The sequence below is a fragment of the Malaclemys terrapin genome, chromosome 14, assembly GCF_027887155.1.
Source record: "Malaclemys terrapin pileata isolate rMalTer1 chromosome 14, rMalTer1.hap1, whole genome shotgun sequence".
In the NCBI taxonomy this organism is placed as follows: Eukaryota; Metazoa; Chordata; order Testudines; family Emydidae; genus Malaclemys; species Malaclemys terrapin.
In genome coordinates, this window is record NC_071518.1 from 6576639 (window position 1) to 6597862 (window position 21224).

General features: G+C 58.2%; 1 protein-coding gene across 2 annotated transcripts in view; it reads left to right on the forward strand.

Annotated features, from left to right (window-relative positions):
- Nucleotides 1-21224, forward strand: part of GSE1 (Gse1 coiled-coil protein) — a 345792-nt gene that overhangs the window by 34771 nt on the left and 289797 nt on the right. The window lies entirely within an intron of this gene.

Below are 21224 nucleotides of genomic sequence, written 5' to 3' on the forward strand. Positions count from 1 at the left end.
TGCTTAATTTGTGCCCCGGCACCTCTGGGCTTGGCAGTTCGTAGCCCCGGCACCTCTGGGCTTGGCAGTTCGTAGCCCCGGCACTTCTGGGCTTGCTGCATCCGTTATGAATGTAAAAAAAAAATAATTGCTTGAGCCCCAGCACCTCTTTCGTTACAGATGAAGCACTGATTGCATAATTGTGTACTGGGATTTTAAAAGCTTCATCTGAAGCATCCAGCATCTGCTGCGGACTGAGACGGGATCCAGGACTAGCTGGACTCGTGCTCTGTGTTACTGCTATAAAAGATGCACGATTCATCAGCTTGACGCCAAGCTGACTGCCTGGCTAACCTTTACTCGTATAACCATGCATGAGTCCAACTAGCTCAGCTCCCTTAATGAGCCCTCCCTGTCTCTGCAGTGCTTTGTTCTCATTATCCAGGCTGAGCAGACATCAGCTTCCCTGGCCCAGCCTGCCCCCGTGCACCGCAGAGCCTGGATCGGAGAGGGCATCAGCCAGAGTAGAGGGTTCTCTCTGGAGGCCTCAAGTACCCAATCTCTCTCCACCACAAGCAAACAGCCCCCAAGTGAAGCTGTCTGATCCAAAGGGCTGTGCATTTATTCCTCCCAGTCTGGGCAGCCTCTCAAGTGCTCTCTGTGACGAGAGGCTTAGGGAGGTGGAAACTGGCTCCCTTTCCCAGTCTGGTTCTCCCAGCTCCTAACGGAGCTGCCTCCCAGAGTTAAACACCCCGCTGCAGCCAGCTAGGCATGGGGCAAAGGAATGCCTCAGCAGGCGCCCTGCTGTCCCTCCTCGGAACAAGCTGTCCCGCAGCCTTGCCCAATGTCCAAGGGCAAGAGAGAATTTAATTTGAGTAGCAGCAGGTGGAGGGAGCATTCCACTGGGCTGAGCTCTACACCGGGCCAGGGGACAAATCCGGTGCCCAGCAGGGGGCATGAGGACTAATTCACCAGGGCTCCACAAGGGTAGGGGGTGGCCTGGGGGATATTTTGTTGTGCCTGGACCCCCTCTTATCTGCTCCAGCACAGCTGCAGGCAGAAGATAGACACCTCTAAAGTGTCCCCCCTGCTCCCGTTTTCCTGTGGGATCCCAATGCCGCCAGGCTGTTCTGACGGAAGCATTTGAGAGGTCTCAGTTCTGACTTGGCCGGCCCTTACTTGTGAGCTTTCCTTGTTGAATTGGGAGTCGCTGTTGGCTTGATGCTGGGGTTCTGCACCCAGCTCTGGGGGGCGGGGCCCAGCAGTAGGGAGAAAGGCTGGCTCAAGGGTTAAACCCTAGCCTGGCAGTTGGGAGCCCTGCCTTCAAACCCCTGCTCTGCCACAGGCTTCCGGTGTGACCTTGGGGAAGTCACTTAGCTTCTCTGGGCCTCAGTTCCTCATCTCTAAAATGGGGATTATGGCACTGGATATACGGCATGGGGTGATCCAGGCTTACAGGCACTCGGCCTATAGAGATGGGGGTGGATGCTAGAAGTTCCTCAAAGCAGGGGCCTGGGAGTTAGCGCTCTATGGTCTTCCTGTTTAACTCCGACATGGGAGTGCCTACAAGCCTCCATCGGGTTGGGCCTGTTGCGCTAGGCACTGTACTGCCCTGCTTGTGACCTCAGCAAGTCCCTAAGCTGTACTTGCTGGAGTCCAGGTCTGAGCCCTCTAAGCTGGCATGTGCAGGAGCTGCTGCTCCGTTGGGTCTGGAGTGCCCCGGAGGCTGTGTTGCTCCCCTCCCGGTCTGGGACGCCGTTAGGATCTCCCTGAGGCGTGGGAGCCTTGAGCGTGGCTATGTACTGAGCGCCCGACACTTGGCATGGGGAGGGGGGCACTTGGTTGTTGTGGATTGGTCAGAAGCCATCTTGTGCGCTAGGGCTGAGATATCCTAGATAACGAGCCGTGCGCCCTGCAGCGCTGTCTGCTTGTGGCTGCCCCGTCCGTTGCAGATCAGAAAGTAAATGGGAATTACTCTCCTGAAATCAGGATCTACTTTCCAGCACAGTCTGGCTGTTCCTGGCAGTATGATCAGTGCTGCCCCCAGCATCGCAGGGAGCCAGCTGATGGACGTACTTCTGGGCAGGGATGGGAGTGTGTGATGGGTGGGGGATAGGGTGTCGGTGTGAGGGGATGGGTTGGGTGCCTGAGGAAAAGGTGGGGTGCACTTTGGGAGAGGGATGGGTGGGGGTGAGGAAGGTATTCTTTGGGGGCAGACAGTGTCTGAAGGAGATGTGCAAGAGAAGGGGGAGGGATGCTCTGGAGGCAGGGGGTGCCTGGGGCAGCGTCTGGGAGGAGAGTGGCTGGATGTCCAAGGGGCGCACTGCATGGTGCCCTGGGAGCAGCTTCAGATGCCGTTGGCAGTTGGTTTGACAGCGCCTTGGCTCCCGCTTGCCCTGCTGTTGTCTAGTCTCGGCGCTGGGGTCGAGGGAGGTGGCGGGGGTGGCTTTCTTCTGCAATCCGCTTCCCCTGGCCGCCTGGGCTCAGACACAGCATCTGGCTTTGCAGTCAGCTTCCTGCCTTCTCTCCAGCTTTCCATCTGTATCGACTGAGGCCCCGGGGAGGTCAAACGACTTGCTGGGGGTCAGGTGTGAGGCAGAGAGCAGGCCTGGCCTGTGCTGTAACCACAAGGCCAGACTCCTTCCCGGTTTCCCAGTGCCCAAAGGGAGCAGCCCCCCAGGCAGGTGTGGCTCTGCCTTCAGCCCTTTGCTGCAGGAACCATGTTAATTCTGTCTCTTGCCCTTTCACCCGCTGGCTATCGGCCTCTGCAGGGCACCCCCGTAGGCTGCTCCCTCCGGCTCCCAGTCCCCTGACCGCAGATGGCTGGGGACGGTGGCATACACATGTGCAACAAGAGACACCTTGTTGGCTCCTAATCTGGACATAAGAAGCCAATTACAGGCTGGGATCCCCTTTCAGAGGCAGCAGATGGGGAAGGCCGGGCTAGCGAGCGCGAACCTGAGCCGTGGGGCTGAGTGGTAGCAGCAGAGGGGCTGACTCAGAAGGACGCTGCCTTCTAATGTGTTTGCAAATCCTCACCAGCTGGGGAGATTAAAGCCAGCATCTGGCTTGCTTTATAATATTAAAACAAAGGGAGTTGCAGGCGCCATTATTGGGGCAGGGGAAGGAGGGGTCTGGTGGTCTGCTCACCGAGGTGTAATTGCTGGGAAAGTATGCAGCGATAACAGCAGAAACTACCCCTCCACCCTACTCCTTCCCGTGGAGCTTTTACTAGGCAGTAAAGCAATCCTAGCTCACGTTAGCTGTCGCTTTCCGCATAGCACCCCCAACAAGCCTGTGGGAAGCCCCTCGGTGCGCAGAGGGGAGAGAGGGCTGGCTGGGGCGACCGCAGGGCTTGATAGTGGGAGGTCCAAGTTCAGATCCTGATTCCTTGGGCAGGGCAGCTCATGCAGCCTCGCCCCGTGCCTCAGTTTCCCTGTCTGCAGAGGCACTGACTGAAGGCATTGCTGGTGTTGATTTGAGGTGCCTTTCCCCTGACAATCCAGATCGGCTTTTTCCTTTGCGATGTTTAACACCCGCTGTGCACCTGGGCCCTTGCCTCAGGGGTCCCTCTGTTCACACCTCTCCCCTTCAGTGAGCCGCCCTGGGGCTGCGATTCACGCTGGGTTCTGACGGAGTTAAAGGGAAGTCTCTAATTTTTAACAGGGAGGGAAGAGGTTGAAAAAACCCCAGAGAGGAGGCAGGAGGGAATTTTGTTACTATTCTTTTCATTTTTTTTTTCCATCCCCGTTCTGCTGCTCTTGAAGCTGCGAGGATGCAGGAAGCTGGAATACGGCGGGTGCCAAGTCGGAGCTGTACGGCAGCCAAGACCCTGCTTGTTTTCTCGTCTTGCTGGAGCCAGTGACTGACCTTATTAGCTTAGAGGGCAGCTGCCTTATTAACGCACATCTGGCTGAGGGGAGGCCAAATAGTCCGTAGATTGTCTTCCTGCCCGCTTCTAACCTTGCGATACCTCCCCGAAATGCCGACGGGGGGCTTCACGCATCGGGTGACATTTTTTACTGGGGGTTTCTCCTCTTGTGATGTCTGCACAGTAGCTTTGCTGGCACCCTGGTTTTCTTTCTCCTTGGCACTCCGGTTTATGGACTCCCAGCGGGGAGAGGAGTCTGGTACTCAAATGGGGAGGGGGCAGGCAGGGGGGCTGTTGGCCTGGGAAGTGAAAATACAATCCGTGCGCTAAGATAACGTAAACGATCCCCTCAAGCGAGGCCTGGATTCGCCTGTTTTAGGCAGATGGCTTTATTGCATATGCCGGGAATGTCATTGGGTGCATTCCTCCACCCCCCGTTACTCCAGCATCATGGCCACTTGCATTGTGCTGGAGAAGGGATGTTGCACCTTCCAGGGCTCTTTGCTGTCCCTCTTGAGTCAGTCAGAGTTCTGGCCCCTTGCTAGCAGTCTCCTGAGAGACCCAGTTGGTTCGAACTGCAGCAGCACCCTTGGGTGACGTGGCCCCCTGCCCACTCGGAATCGGCACTGCAGGGTGGGAGCTGCCGTTTCCATGGGTCAATCCTAACCACATTGTAGATTCTCACAGGCTGGGTGTTAGCCCCCCACGCTGCATCTGGGCCAGACCTGCCGTGCCCGTGATGGTGCTTCAAGGGTCCTGCCCTGGGGTAGGATAGCGCCGTGAGTGGTGTAATCTGGTCTTCTGGAGAGCAGCCTCTGAATTTGGAGATCTTCCGCATGGGCACCATTCCTGTGTGTTGCGGCCCTAACTAGCCATCAGGGCGCCCTGATCAGTATCCCGACTGTGCTGAGAGGCTCCAACGAGGACCAGGCCTTATGATCTAATCTGAGAGGAGACCTGGCCAGCAAGTATGAGGACCAACAGGAGGGAGGTGGGACTAGAGCACCAGGGGAAATAAGATCTCCCACATCACCTGGCCCTGTGCCTGAGCATCCCTGCTGTGGAACATTGGACATGCGTGGGGTTTGTTTTTAAAGACCCGATTTGGACCTGGAGGTTTGCCAGTAACAAGCCGCTCTACTTGACTTGTGTCTCTCCAGTCAGACACACACCCAGCTTCCGGTGAAGGAGAGAGGCGCTTCCTGCACTAAGCGCTACTATCGTTAGAACAGCCCCTATAGGGCATTCAAGCCATTGTGCTCCTCTTACCACTTGCACATCAGTACAGACTCCGGCTCTGTGTCTGGGGTGCACCAGCCCTGCTAATGTGCATGCACTACATGTTACTGCTACGCCCTGTCCCTGCTCTTCCATGAATGGCCGCATAGGTTTGACTCGGCATCTGGGCTGGCCCCCAGCAAATGATAAAGAAATAGAATTCGCTCACAAAGGGATCTTGAGGGGTGGGGCGAATGACTATATGGACACGACTGCCATACTGGGTCAGTGAGGCCTGATCTCTGCCAGCGGGTAGCACGAGCTGCCTCATGTGAAACACGGCAGCAGATGGTGATGGGCTTACCTGCCCCCAGTGTTTTCCTCCTGACCCCTAATGCTCAGAGGCTGGTTTGTGCCCTGAAGCAGGCGAGTTGCTGTCGCTGATGTCTTTCTGCCTTGCATGGCATCCCCTGGCACAGAGCTGTGGGGTGAGCGAGTGCTGGGTGGCTGCCCGGCTCTCCTTGTTAGAGGCATGCCCTTTGTCCTTGGCTCGTTTGGGAGCACCGCAGCTCTTGGCTCCTCTCTTCTGTTTCTGAAATTCAAAACATTGACAGGGCAGCCCACTCATGCTCTCGCTGTGTCACGGCGTGAAGGGCTTGGCTGGCTTCGTTGCTTGCTTTGGCTGCTTCTCCCTCTTGTTCAGGCTCTTTACTGCCCCTCCTCCCCCGGAATAAGCGAAAAAGCGACAGTAAGCAGATTGTATTAAAAGCGCCGGTGCGGGGGCACGGGGGGTGATGGATCACTCCGGGAGCTGCTTGCTTCGTGCTGACTTGGATCCCGCCCCTGCCTGAGCGGTTGGAGAAGCTACAGGGCCGTTAATGCAGCGATGGTTGGTGCTGGGAGGCTAGAACACCCGTGGGGGTAACTTGTGTCAGTTGGCAGAGCTACACCCACTTACACCAGCCGGAGTTTGCATCTAGATCCAAACTTTCCCGAAGGTGAATTGGTTCAGCCCGTCCCCTGTGAAAGCCCAGCAGCTAGCGCTTGGAAGGGGAGCAGCTGAGCTGTGCAATAAAGCAGGGGTTGTTCTTTCTGAGGCCCCCCCTCAACCTGCTACAAAAACTCCAGGGCCCAGCGTGGGAGGGGGGAGACTCGGGGCTCCGGGCTGGGGGTGGGCCCATAGGCATACTTTGACTTCTATTTTGGGGTGGCAGGGGCTGGCGGGGCTCAGGCCTGCCCTGCACAGCAGGGTCCAGGGAGGCAGCAGCACCTCCACCCCCTGACTCACCTCAGCAGACCACACACCTGTCTGGACTGTGTGGGGTAGGGTTCAGCACAAAACGTCTGAAAACCACTCAGGGTACAGGGAGGGAGTAGCAAGGGGCTGTGTGCAGGCATGAGGTGGGGTACCTCAGGGTGCAGGGAGGGAGGGTAGTGAGGGACTGTGTGTGGGTGGGGGGTAGCTCAGGGTGCAGGCAGGGTGGGTAGCAAGGGGCTGTGTGCGGGCAGGGGGTAGCTCGGTGTAGGGAGGGGGGTAGCGAGGGGCTGTGTGCAGGCAGGGGGGTAGCTCAGGGTGCAGGGAGGGGGGTAGCGAGGGGCTGTGTGCAGGCAGGGGGGTAGCTCAGGGTGTAGGGAGGGGGGTAGCGAGGGGCTGTGTGCGGGCAGGGGGTAGCTCAGGGTGCAGGGAGGGGGATAGTGAGGGACTGTGTGCGGGCAGGGGGTAGCTCAGGGTGTAGGGAGGGGGGTAACGAGGGGCTGTGTGCGGGCAGGGGGGTAGCTCAGGGTGCAGGGAGGGGGGGTAGCGAGGGGCTGTGTGCGGGCAGGGGGGTAGCTCAGGGTGCAGGGAGGGGGGTAGCGAGGGGCTGTGTGCGGGCAGGGGGGTAGCTCAGGGTGCAGGGAGGGGGGTAGCGAGGGGCTGTGTGCAGGCAGGGGGGTAGCTCAGGGTGCAGGGAGGGGGGGTAACGAGGGGCTGTGTGCGGGCAGGGGGGTAGCTCAGGGTGTAGGGAGGGGGGTAGCGAGGGGCTGTGTGCGGGCAGGGGGGTAGCTCAGGGTGCAGGCAGGGTGGGTAGCAAAGGGCTGTGTGCTCAGGGTGTAGGAAGGGGGGTAGCGAGGGGCTGTGTGCGGGCAGGGGGTAGCTCAGGGTGCAGGGAGGGGGGGTAACGAGGGGCTGTGTGCAGGCAGGGGGATAGCTCAGGGTGTAGGGAGGGGGGGTAACGAGGGGCTGTGTGCGGGCAGGGGGGTAGCTCAGGGTGTAGGGAGGGGGGGTAGCGGGGGACTGTGTGCGGGCAGGGGGATAGCTCAGGGTGTAGGGAGGGGGGGTAACGAGGGGCTGTGTGCGGGCAGGGGGGTAGCTCAGGGTGCAGGCAGGGGGTATCTGGGGGCTGTGGCCAGGAGGGCTCCCCAAGGGTCACTGCTCCCCAAGGGCTCTGCTGGCCCCAGAGCCGGGCCCCCCGGCCTGGGCAGCTCTTACCAGCTGCATGAGCTGAGTTGCAGCCGGTGAGGGAAGGAGAAGGACAAGGCTGCCCGCTCCACCTGAGCCGCCGGAGCACCAGCTGCCCCCACTGGCCAACCCTGGCTTCCCACCTGTGACCTGGCCAAGGGGTGGGGCCTCGGGGCGGGTAGAGGAGGAAGTGTGGGGGGGTGTGGAGCTGCCCTTGGGACTGCTCGGGCACTGCGGGGATGAGGGGCAACTAGCGCTTGGGGCTTCAGCCCTGCGGCAGGGGGCACTGGGGCTCCCGGCTTCAGCCCTGCAGTGGGGGGGGAGCCGTGCCCAGCTCGAGCTCGGGGTTCCAGCCATGGGGTCCCGTGGCCCCCCTGAAAGGACTCGAGGTTGCGAACCGCTGCAGTAAAGGACAATAGAGGTGTGCCGTAGTAGTACCCTGGCTTTGACAGTGACTCTCCTCTAGCCCATCTTTAATGTTAATGGCCTTTTTGTGCTTTTATTTTACACTTTTTCTACCGAGTCTAATCCCCCTCCACTCCCATGTTAGCCACGCCACCCAGCCAGGGTGAGCTTGGGCTGGCATGTTCTCCCACAGGAATGCTGTCTTGGGAGCGTTGTGCTTGGAGCTCATGAAACTGGGCAGCTGACAGCCTGGGTCTGCGTCCTGTTCAGCTCTGCCCTAAGCAGCACTGCTCATGCACATCCGTCCTGGCCCACGGCAGCACCCCCCTGCCGGTGCAGCGATGGCATCGCCTTCAGCTTTGCCATATGCTTCTGGACCATTCCTGGCATCTCTGGGGCAGCCAGCATGGGTGTCAGATGGGGCTTGTGATCCCCAGCCGTGTGGCAGAGCTCTACTCCCTTGTGTGGGATCTTAGCTGGGCTGGGAACACAGGCTTGTGGCTTCGAAAGGCTAGTGCCCAGTGAGTGCGCGTGAGCCCCCGGCTCTGACAGCGTTATCCTGCTGGGGTGGAGCTCAGTGCAGCCTGTCCCCTGCAAGGCCAGGCATTTCTGGCAGTGCTTAAAGCACTGCCTCCTCTAACCTTTCCCCGGCACATCTGCATATCCCAGTGCTGCCCCCTCTACTACCCTAGAGCCCCTGCTGCGGGTGATGCCAGGGCCGTTACCCCCAGGGGGAAGACTTTTGCCCAGTGTGGGCATCCCCGGCGGGTGCTGAAGGCTTTCTGCCCTGTGCTGGCTCTGCCCATTCTCTGCGGTGATGAGCGTGCCCTGTCTGGCCTGACACTAGCCTCCAATTACTCTGGGAAAGCCCTCAAGCTGGTTGCCAGATTGTGCTGGGTACATCTGGCCAACACAGCTGCTTCGGGCTCTGAGCTGGAGAAATGTTGCACAAGCACAGCTTCCTCCCAGGAGGGGTTAGGAAGGGCGGGTTAGGGGGCTAGAACTTAAGACTTAGGTTCAATTCATGACTCAGAGTCCCTGTGAGAACTTGAGCAAGTCACTTCATCTACCCGGGGCCTCAGATCTGCGTATGGGAGGTATTTTCCCCCAGCAGGGAGTGTGGATAAAATCAATCCAGGGGAGCGAGGGATGCTGCTGCTTTGAGAGCCATCTGCCTACCTGGACGGAGGAAACAGCTAGGCCCAGAGTTAGTGGGATGGGCGAGGCCTGTAACTGGGATAAGGGGCGTGGGTCTGATCCCAGCCTGGTGGGGTGCAGTTGCAGGAATGCCCAGCTGTGGGGGAGGAACCAGTGGGGCAGCTGAGCAGAGCCAGGAGGGTTAAAACAGCAGGGGTATGCTAGCTAGGGAGCCCTTCCCTGAGCCTCCCTTTTCATGGAATATCAGGGCTGGAAGGGACCTCAGGAGGTATCTAGTCCAACCCGCTGCTCAAAGCAGGACCAATCCCCCAGACAAATTTTTGCCCCCAATTCCTAAGTAGCCCCCTCAAGGATTGAATTCACAACCCTGGGTGTAGCAGGCCAATGCTCAAGCCACTGAGCTATCCCTCCCCCCAATCATCTTGGATCCCACTGTCTAATTGCCCTAAAGATTCCCCCACCCCAAACCCGCATCCTGCCCATAAGCAGCTCCACCAGATGCCCCTGACATTGACGATCTGTTTATTAAGGTCACCGGAGCGCAGTCATTTGTTCCTGTGCTGGCGCTTTGCAACTGCACAGCAGCAAGGAGCCTATTGTTGAGAGTGCCAATTAGCCGGCTCTCCTGCCACGCCCAGAGGCTGGGGATTTAACCCCTTCCCGAGCGCAATGTGCCACCTCAGGGGTGGAGCTGCCAGGATGCTGCCTAGCCTTGCCAGTAATGGCATTAAAACAGGGGTGGGGAACCTTTTTTTCTATCAGGGGCCACTGACCCACAGAAAAAATCAGTTGTGGGCCCCACACAGCCCCACAGGCGTGTGTGGAGGCTCGGCACTTCCCCCCGCAGCCAGGCCAACCGGCGCTAATGGCTGCCGCCCCGCGGGATGGGGTGGAGGAGGCTTGGGGCTTCCCCTAGGCTGCGGGGTGGGGCCAGAAATGAGGGGTTCAGGGTGCATGAGGGGGCTCTGGGCTCGGGCAGTGGGTTGGGGTGAGGGCTCTAGCTGGGGCAAGCTCTGGTGTGAGGCTGGGGATGATGGGCTTGGGGTGCAGGAGGGGGCTCAGGGCTGGGGCAGGGGGTTGGGGTGCAGGAGGAGGTTCAGAGCCAATGGGAGCTGTGGAGCCGGTGCTGGGGATGGGGCCAGCGCATGGAGGTTCCCTGATCACCCCTGCTCCTAGGGGCCGCAGGGACATGCCGGTTGCTGCCAGGAGCTGCGCGGAGCGGACTGGACTTCTGGCAACCTGTGAGCTGCTGCTCGGGGCTCCAGCCCCACAGGGGGGCACCAAGGCTTCCGGAGACCTGCCCCAGGCTGGATGAAATGAAGCAGCGGGCCAGATGTGGCCCACAGGCCATAGGTTCCCCACCCCTGCAGTAAACCATCCCCACTGACTTATGTGCTTTGCTGCAGCGCACACGGGGTTAATGCCCTTTTTGTCTCATTTGTAATTAACCCTTTACAAGCATCCATGAACCAACCTGTAGTGACAGTCCCTGCCAACTGCCTGGGGTTACTCCCATCTGGCAGGTGGGGACTGAGACAGAGGTTAAGCTCCTTGGCCTATAGCGCTGGAGGGGATCCCCAGGGGTGAGACGGGGATTAGAATGTGGGAGTTCCTAGCCCCAAATCAAACATCTGGGCAAGCATTATTCATCTGTATTGCCGGAGCATCTAGGTTCCCCAGTCACGGAGCAGAACCCAACGGCGCTGGGTGCGGGATAAACACAGAACAAAACTGTCAGCCGGCCTGCGGGCGTGTAGGGATCCTGCTGGAGAGAGACGCTGCGTTAGTGGTGTAGGGAGACTGGCTGTGCGTTCCCTCATCTACTTGGAAACGGCACGTCCCGCATGGGGCGAGCATGAGCTGTGGGGGTGCTGCTCGCCGGGGTCACCTGCCCGTCAGGGAGCAGTTGGGTTTTGGGTGCCTTGCTCCAGAGTGATACAAGGTTGACATGAAAACAGGGCTCTGAGACAGAGAAATGGAACGGTTCAAAACAGGGGGGCCCACATGTTGTCCCACCCAGGGGTGTAAGAAAGTGGCACCTTGCCAAGAGCTGGACAGGGCTGTGCTAAACTTGCATCTCATCAGCCAGGTTACAGCCACTTTCAAGTTCCATGCAGTGGGGCTGCCCAAGGTGACTCTAGCTCAAGAAACTACTGATCCCAGCATGCAGTGCTCCAGTGGCCAAGCGGCTCCGATGGAGGTGGAGCGTGTTGCACGCTGGAGCCTGTAGTCTCCCCTCCGCCAAGGGGGCACGGTACGTACTAGGGCTTGCAATCACCAGTGGATTGAGCAGGGGGGCAGCAGTGGGCTGTGATTGGCACTTGGCTGCCCTCTGAGGGGCCCCCCGTTCTGTCTCCTTGGGCAGCACTAATTGATATTTAGCATGTTCTCTGAAAAGGGAAACCCCTACAGCGTGGCTCCTTTGGAGAGGTGGGGGGAAGGAAGGGGCTTTGCTCTCCATCCCCCATTCTGGGCACTCTGCCTGGCCTTTGTTGTGGCTGAGCATGGCTGGGGCGCGCCGTGGGAGGCAGCTGGGAAGCGCTGGAATGCTGGTAATCTCTCTCCAAGGAGCTGTCAGCAAAAGCATTCCCACTGGCTCCGGTTTCAACCAAATTCCACTCTCCCCACCCCGCGCGCTCCCCTGCAACCCCCAAATGGCCTCCCCCAGCCGGCCAGTTGGCCGAGCCTAATTGTTTAAAGTCGCTGAAATGATTTATCTCCGAGATTGCTAGTGTCGCAGGTCAGGGAAACAACCCACGAGGCCCCTCTCGCTCAGACAGGCGGTAGCTTCCTGCTTAGCATGCTGGGAATCGGGGGGCCACATGGGCTGGGAGGGGAATCCTAGGGTGTAGCTCGCCCACTGGGGCTAGAGGAACTCAAGATGGTAGGAGCAAATGCTCAGCAGGGCCCTTCCAGCAGAAGGGAAGCCAGCAGGCTGCTCTCTGCAGTGCGTGCTCTCATCACATTTTCTCCCCTGTGTTGATTTGGGGGCTGGCTCCAGCTCCCTCCCAGAGTCTGGTCTTCAGTCACACTCCAGCAGCCCTCCCTCTGCCCCTCACCAGGCCTGTATCTGATCATAGGGGGTTCTTCAATCTAGCAGACAATAGCCAGTGGCTGGAAGTTGAATCTAGATAGTTCAGATTGGAAAGAAGGTGCAAATGGATGAGGATGAGGGTAAGGAACCATTGGAATGGCTCACCGCAGGGTGGGGTGGGTTCTCCCGAGATTGGATGTCTCTTAAAGAGAAGCTCTAGTTCCAACAGGAATGAAGGCCGGGAAGACCTGTGGTCTGGTCCGGCAGGAAGTCAGAGGAGATGGTCAGTGGCCCCGTCTGGCTTTATCATCTTGAATACCTTCAATAGAAACAAAAATGAATTCCATCAAACAAACCCACCCCCCCACCCATGACTTCACAGGAAAGAACCCCAGCGAGACGGAGCGTGAGGCTCGCCCACACCAGCAAAGCATCACCCTGCTTGTGTCACATCCCATGCCCCTACCATGGCCCATCTTGTCTAGTCAGACTGACGCTTTTCAGGGCAGGGGCCTTGTGTGTGTGTTTGGGGCGGGGGGGGAGCCCGAGCGCAGTGTGGCTATGTACGTGCTAGGCCCCCCCACCCCCAAGGAATAACCTAGGGGTGTGGAGTGAGTCAGGGAATAGATTGGTGGTGGAAGGGGTCTCTTGTACTTTCTGGGCAGGTGATGAGGACCCTAAGTGCCCACGGCATGGGAGATGAAGGATGTGCCATGGACACACTGAAACGTGCTCGCCGTGAAAGCCTTGGGGAAGCAGTGGCTGGTGCGGCATGCAGCACTCCCTCACTGCATGGATTTGGGCGCAGGGAGCCCAAATTGCACCAGGCTCTGTTCTCTCCCCAGTGCGGGGCAAGGTATCTACTGAGCGAAGAGGCGTGGGCCCTACCTCCCAGTCTTTCGTCCAGAGGTGAGAGTGGCCAACACCTTCTCATTTATGCTCCCTGGAGGATATAATGAGAGAGTCCCAAAGTCGGAGGTGATGTCCAGACCCCCCGCAAACTTCCTCAACCAGAATCCCCCAAAGAGTCACAATGAGCCCCCCGGGGAAGGGCTGTGTCCCCCCCATTTCCCCCACCATCACACTGACCCCACTCTCCCAGCCCTGCGGCTCCTGGGGGCTGGGCATGGGTTCCTCGCCTCTTGTTTATCTGGCTCGCCCTCGGCCTTTCATCCTGCATTTCTCCCTTGCTCTCTGTTTGGCAGATATCTGCTGTGCCTGTGTGAGAGCTCCCCACCGCCAGCCCCAGCCCGGGCCCAGGGAGCAGCAGCTGCTGGGAGTGCAGGAGACACATTGAATTCATTAGTGGGGCTGTGACACCATGACACGAGGGCGGGAAGGGGAGCTGCCAGCAGCGCCCCCGCCCCTTCCCCTGACAGCCCAGAGCAGACACAGGGCTTTGGTTTTTATTGAGCAATAAGTCACTGACGGAGCCTCTGTCTTCCCCGGGTTTGGATTCCTGGGGAATCTCTCCCGCAAGGCTGGGCGGAGGAGCCGAGTGAAAGGGACAGCGGATCATGGTGCTGAAGCAGGAGGGCTGCCATAAGGGAGCCCGTAGCTGCAGCCTCCCAGGGCTCTCCACACTTGGTGAATTAACCCCTCTGCAGCTGGCTAACCAGTGTATGCCACTGTCTGAGCTCTGAGGCCAGATCCTAAGCTGGTGCCAAGCGGTGTAGCTCCATTGACTTGCACAGCTGTGTGGATTGACACCTGCTGAGGCTCTGGCCTCTTCCACTCAGCACTCCAGGGGTTAGCGTGACTTCCAAAGAAACGCCTGTGACCCAGGAACCTCGTCGTGCCAATGGGTAAGAGGCGCAGAGGGACTACAGGGGTCTCCTGGGTCTGGTATGTCCAGTCTGGCTCACCCAAGAGTGTCAAGTGAGGTCTCTAATACAAGCCGCTGTCACACGGGGCACCAATATCATCGCAAACCGTGTGTACGGCTGTTGTGTGAGGAGTTAGCTACACTGAAAATAATGTTCTTAAAGCCTGTGGCTAGAGACTGGTCACCAGCAAAGGTGAAAAACAGGTTTTCTGTCTGACAAGGCATCCTTAGCTGACTGGTCACGTGTGAATTAAGTGGTGTGAACCATACACTGGGTGTCACCGTCTCAACTGCTTGTTAGGGAAGGATTGTGAAAACTTCAAAGAGAAAAGTAAACAGTGGAGGGGACAAGGGGAAGGAAGCCCTATCTTGAGGTGCACATCAGAGATTTGCTTTAGTAGATTTGGGGGACAAAGCAGACACCCTGGCCTCCTAGGAAGTAACTGGCAGCGCGTTTGCTTCACGAGGGAAGGTCCCAAGCCTCCAGTCTTTTCAACCAAGGTGAGGACTTCGGGTGAGAAGCTCCTTTAGGCAGCAGAAAGAAGAACAGGAGTACTTGTGGCACCTTAGAGACTAACAAATTTATTAGAGCATAAGCTTTCGTGGACTACAGCCCACTTCTTCGGTGGGCTGTAGTCCACGAAAGCTTATGCTCTAATAAATTTGTTAGTCTCTAAGGTGCCACAAGTACTCCTGTTCTTTTTTTTGCGGATACAGACTAACACGGCTGTTACTCTGAAACTTGTCTTTAGGCAGCAGGTTAACTTGTTACGTTTAGGGTCTAGAAAGTATGTTGTGATTTGTCTTTTGTGTGTAACCATTTGTTTCCAATATCCTTACTCACTCTCTCTTGAATCTCTCTTCTTTGGCTATAGACTTATTCTGGTTTTCACTCTAAATCGATCTCAGTGCTGTGGTGTCCAGCAAAGTGCTGGCCCTGAGTTGAATCTCACAAGCTGGTGCGTACTGTTGGTTTGGGAAGAGCAGGCCCGGTCATTCTGGGAGTGTCCGGTGGATAAGGGGCTGGGTGCTACAGGGAGGACTCGGGGTTTGGTGTGTGCCTATTGCTGATCTGTACTGCGCGAGCCAGGTCTTCAGAGGCCTGTAGGATGGGACTCGTGCTGCCGGGGCTGGTAGGTTCAGGGAGCTGACCCACAGCAGGCACAGACAAGATTTCCTCACTCTAAGGGGGTGGGGAGGTGCCTCGCAACCCTAGGTACCCCTGGGGAGCATCACAGCTCCCACATGGGGGTGGGGTTGCGGGTGTGATTGCAGGGGCACTGGCCGCCCTTCCCCCACAATGGAAATGCAGATCCACCCTCCCAATGTTTCTGCCCCCAGTATCTCGTGGAGGTGAGAACAGGACCCGGCTAGGCTGGGTGCGAGGAGAGGTGCCAGGGCACAGAGGGCAGGATCTGAAGGCGAGGTTGGAGCGGCCACCATGCCCCCCAAGATTGATCCGGCCCAGGCCCACCTTCTAGACGCCACTGGTCCTGCCAAGAGACACCCAGCCCAGAGAAGGGACAGAACCATGGAGTGGGGGATGGGACAGGGCACCATCTCCTGGACGGGGGCATCGGCGCGTAGGGCACCAGCCACCAAGGAACTGCTGGGCTGCCCCCTCCCAGGCTAGAGCCGGCTGCCATCCCCCACCTAGTCTCCAGAGCTTCCATTGCTCCCTCTCCTATCCTGTCACTTCTCCCCATTCACAGGGAGCACCCACGGCGCGTTACGCCCTGTTTTGAGTACAAAGGAAGATGCAGGTTAAAACTGCCGCAGGCAATGCATCAAGGGGAGGTATACAACTGACCCCGCCTGCCTCCTCTGGGACAGCTGCCCACATCTGGACAACAGACAGAGTGTGGCTTGTCTTGTGAAGATCTAGAGGCTGTCTGATTCCTTGTGGGCATCACGGCAACCCAGGAGTCTGAGTAGGGATCAGAACGGGAGGGCAGTTGATCGGTGCCTTGCACCGTGAGCTCTCAAACCAGTGCAGAGCTGGTAAGAAAAGCTCCTTTTAGGAGTGTGTCACGTGCCAGGCAAGGGTGGTGGGAAATTGGACCACCAGGACGTCAGGGCTGGCGGCATTGCTAGAATGCGGGGGGAGCGGGGGGAGTTTTGAGGTGAGGGTGACCCATTAAAAGCAAAGCAGAAAAACAGGGGCAGAGCGATAGAAGGTCTTGCTGGTGAGGATGAGTAGCTTGAACTTGAAATAGATGCTAATTGCTATGTGGCTAATTACAGAGAGGAGCAAATCACTCCGGTGCTTCAGAAAGTGTCTGAGCGAGAATAACAAGGATAATTAGCAATCAAACAGGAAGCTGCCACCTCACTGATCTGATGCCACCGGCTGAAGCTCAGGGGCGGTGGCTCAGCGGCGTGCGTTTGAATCCAAGAGTGTCAGGGCCTGGGGCTCCATGGCCTTGCACCCTGTGCAGACTGAGCTCAACCCCTCCCAAACCTTCCCCGGCGGAGATCTTCTGCACCCACGTACGCGGGCGTAAAACAACAACCCAGTGTATCCAGCCCCAGCGTCCTTGCCCTGCCCCTGAATCTCCCCCTGGGGAGACACTGTCAGCTTACGCCGAGTGACACCAGCAGCACCTGTAACTATGGAGATCGCAATCCTGCTTCGCTCTTACATGGCTGCTCTCATGTAAGGGCTTTGCAGCACCTGACAAACGCTAATTGGCTCTCAAACCCAGCCTGCTCGCTAGGGAGGCGTTATGGACTGCTTCCTAAGTGAGGGACTCCAGGCACTGGGAGGCAAGTGAAAGCTGCTAGAACCCAGGAGTCCAAGTTCCCTGCTCTAGCCTCTAATCCACTCTCGGTGCCAAAACGCTGCCTGGCAGCTCTTAAAAACAGAGACTGTGTGAGTGGGACCTGGCAGCCACCAGCTAACGCGCCGCGTTTGTTGCAGTGTGAAGGCTGAACTTTCTGTGGTATCTGTGCCATTCCCTGTGCTAGGAACAGCAAATGACACCTGTCCTGTGAAACCGATCTGATGGCTCGAAGGGGAGCAAAGCCCTTCGGAAAATCTTGCCCCAGTTGTGCGTGCTGAGCCCTTCTGAAAAGTCCGTCCTAACTGGGCGGTTTCCCTCAGCTGCTCTGCCAGTCGTGGGGCCTGCATCACAGCTCTCCGTGGCTTGGGTTCTGGACGGTGTGAAACACAAATGGAGGTGATGCGTTGGCTGCAGCCCTGGAGTGTGCCCCTCCAAGGAGGAGGGTGGTCTCCATAGCCTGATCATCCTTGGCCTCTGGGCTGAGGGGGAACAAGTGTCAAATTGTGTTGGGTGGAATGGAGGGGGAAGGAACTGGCCAACCCACCACCCTGTAAGATTCTAGTCTGGATTTGAACCTGTGACTTTGAGGTGGAAAAAACACTCTCCAGTGGCCATGTGCTGAGCTGTCCCATGCCCCTGCAGACCCCCAGGCTCTCTTAATTCTTGACTGTCTGCCTGGGCCATTAGTTCACGTCTAGTGTCGCCACTTGCTCAGCCTCCCAGATTATCCAAAGCTACAGCGTTTGGGGTGAGAGGCACTTTCCTTCTCTCCCCCTGTATAGTGCGGTGCTCTGATTTCTCTGGGTCAGAGCCGCTCTAGGGTTGCTTGGAATTCTTTGCAAGCCCATGCAGTACCTGGTACCTGACACTAGAGAGCGGCAGAACCCTGCTGTGTCATTGTCCTGGGGAATACAAACCGCATCCAAGATTCTTCCCCCGCGGCCCCATCTTCCTGACACTAAGATTCCCCAGCACTATGGACGTGGTCTCCCAGCAGAGCATCGGGGAGAGGGGCAGGGGTGGTGGAAGCATCTGTTGATCTTGCCCTAGGGAGGGTGGAGGTTCTTTCGCCCTTTCCTACGTGTTCCCAGGGCCAAGACCCTTTGACAGCCCCCAAGCAACGGTATTATGAGCTGTTTGGTCAGTGATTTCTATTGCCACCCTGCCTACCTGCTCCTAGTGGTTCACCCACCGGAGGAGCCTGGAAGAGACGAACTACGGCAGCTTGCAGGTTTGAAAGCCAAGATATCTCTTCCTCTCCTGGCCAGCAGCTGGGCTTCCCTTCACTGCCTGCAGAACCTGGCTGCCTGCTGGAAGAGATGAGGATGGTGATAAGGAAGGAGGGCTAAAGGCTGCATGCCAAGGGTGCCAGCTCCAAATTAGATTCACCTTTAATGCCAAAATAATCGGCTTAGAAAGATCCCCTGCATTGTGCCAGCTAACCTGGGCCTGCCAGGGCTGCTCGCGGCACCTGCGGACTTTAACAGGTGGGGGCGGGAATTCTCTCTAAAACAAGCCAGGCTCTGGCAGTGTGGAAAACCCTTGTGTGTATACACAGTGGCCAAGATCTTGCGGCTGAGGGCTGTAGCAGCTCAGGGCGTGTGCACACACGTGTACAAACTGGCCTTCGCGTTCTCCCATCCTAGCCAGCTGTGCGCCAGTCTGATCCCCCGGCCTGCCTGAGAGCTGCTTTAAGTTACCCTAGCTGCCAATACAGCAGCTGGGGCGGAATGGGATAAGGCATGCCGGCTATACTTGTGTATGGCCTGCTTTGAAGCTGTCTGTTTTCCTTGGTAGGCTGTGTACATGAGGGCACTGCCCTTGATTCTCCACCCCGCACCCTCCGCCAGCAGCCTCCATGAAACATGGCAGACTTGTGAGGAAAGGGAGCTGCCCTTTCCGCCCAGTGCCCTTGGCAGCTCCAGAAGTGGTTGCCTGCTGATGGACGGTTGGGATTTGCTGTGTTAAGAATTCCCCCATGGGCTTTGGGAGAGTCAGATGGAGAAAGGCCAAAGAACTACCTTTGCCAGCTCCCCTCCCGCGGCCCATCACCATGCTGCTCTATCCTTGGGACGGAGAGCCCAAGGCCTGCCCTCAGCGTGGCTGGGGTGGGCTGCAACCTGCCGCTCTCTAGACTCTGCTTCGTCCGGACTGGGCAGCTCTGTGTGCTTCTGAGACTTCTGTCAAGATCCCATTGCTGCCCCACTCCCAGTAGAGATGACAGTTCCTTCTCCCGCCTTCCTCTGCAAAGTCACTGGGTCCCAGTGCGTCCTGGGCACCAGCCGCTTGTGCCCAGTGCATTTGTTTAAACACGTGCCCGAGCCTCTGCATGGCATTGCCCCTGCGCTCCCTGGGGACATGCTGAGAACCTTGCGATGGGTTGCCCCTGGGCATTTCCAATCCATTCCAAGTCCTGATCTGGCAAATGGGAGGGGATCTAAGCAACTGCCTTTGAGGTCTTCTGCCCCCTCCGCTTTGATCCAACCAGTCTGATATTCTAGAGTGGGGTGCAGCTGGAGGTTGGGGTGGGGGAAGACAAGATTGGGGATACAGCCTCGAGCCTGTCACTTTTTTTTTTTTTTTTTTTTGAGCAGCTGTTCCCTAATAAGCTGTTAATGATGATACAGTAAGTGGAAGCCGGAGTCCTGCGGGAGCTGCCATGATTTGCGTAATTGGTCTCGGAGGAGACAAAAGTATCTAATATTTACATGCCAGCATTAGTCCCCGGGGAGTGCTGTCTTGGCTGGAACGGCGCGGGGAGAGGCAGCCCCACGCCTCAACCTGTCTGCTCCAGGCTAATGGATTGGAAGATCTGTAATGGATGGAAATGGCAGTGCACTGGGCTGTGGGAGGAGTGGGGCCTGGCCTTCCTGCTGCGGGTGGGGGGTGGGGAGGTTGTCAGGGGTCTGAGCTAGAACGCTCTTCTAATGGCTTTCCGTACCCTCAGAGCTTGTGCAGGTGTTACCCCCCCAGAGCAAAGGGCTGTGTGTGCCCCATGTCCTTGCGCTGGCCAGACCATGTGTCCCCTTCTCCCCCACAGTCTGACTTCGATCTCTTGGCCTCTGAAACTGCCAGCAAAGGGGAGGTGGAGTTGCTACCTCTCGTGATCGCAGTTCTGGGACCTGGCTGCCTGCCCCCAGGGAACAGGCCATGGCTCCCCCACATTCCTTTCGCGCAGGGGCCCCTGGCTGCCGGCTGGAGCTTTGATGTTCTAGTCCCCCAGTGCCATGGCTTGTGAGCGGCCAGTGCAAACACACCGTGCTAGGGCACGAGGCTAAACTGCACCCAGTGGAAACGCAGGCCCCTCCTCGGCTGCCCCAACCCATCACCGCCAGGGCCCACAGAACAGGGACAGTCGGGGTCCACAGCACCAGAGGCTTTGCAGTGAGCACTCTGTACTAATGCACAGTGGCATCAGTGATGCATGCCCACCCTGTGCCCATTTGTACCCCCTGTAATTCATACAGGGGTTGGCATAAGAGGAGCCAAGCTCCGCCCCCTCCCAGAGGTGCCCAGCAGCTGACAAACCATGACAATCCCTGGCAGGGGTGAGCGTCCCTCATGCCAGGGTGTGCCAGCAGGCACCTGGGGCTCTGGGAGGGCACTGCACTTGGCTGCCGGATTGCTGCCAGCTCTGCTGCTTGTGGGAGAGGACGCAGGACAGGACTCCGCTTGAATGGGGCGGCTGACCATGGGCGCTTCGTGCCAGGCGCGTTAGCCAGGGCCGTTACAAGGCAGCTGGGGCAGGAGAAGGGAACAGCCTGTCGGGCCGGCCAGCCCGTTTGTCCTGCTGCCCTGGCCAGGGCAGGGTCGTTCCCCGGGGTGGATTTTCTAAGGCTTTGTCCAGGCTCCATATGGACAGAGGTTAGAGACCTGTTCATAGACGAGATGAGAGAGGCAGGGTGGGGAGGAGGTGGATAGAACAAGGAGCAGGGCACAGCTCCTCCACAGGGGGCCAGGCTGGGGTGGGGCAGGTCTGTGCAGTATCCCCCACTCACCCCACAGAGGGGATATTGGCAGCAGCTACCCGTGAGGGGGTTCCTTTGTCTGCAGCCCTCCCTCGGAGCACAGCTCGGTTACCCACCAGGCCGTTGGTGTGGGTGGGAGCCTGGATCCAGCAGCTGGTGGGGATGCGATTGGAGAGGAGTTTCTCTCTGTGTCTGACCAGGTAGGGCTTGGGGTTGGCTCCACAGTTGCAGCCTCTCCTGGGGGGGGGGGTTCCCCTGCAGTCCACAGGGGTAGGAACACCCACTTAGCCTCCTGGGGGCTCATCTTTCCTCCAAAGAGCTCCAGGCCCCCGAGGGCTGCAGGGATCCAAGGCCCCATGCACTAGGGAAGCGGCGGGGTGGAATTGTCAATATCTGTTGATAACGCTTTGCCCCTCTTGGGATTTCCAAGGACGTCCCCAATCAACCCTTGATGGGACGGTACAGGCATCCCCGGGCTGCCGCTACGGGAAACTGAGTCAGGGAGGCCTGGTGGCTTGTCTGGGGTGAGGGAGAGGCCTGGTG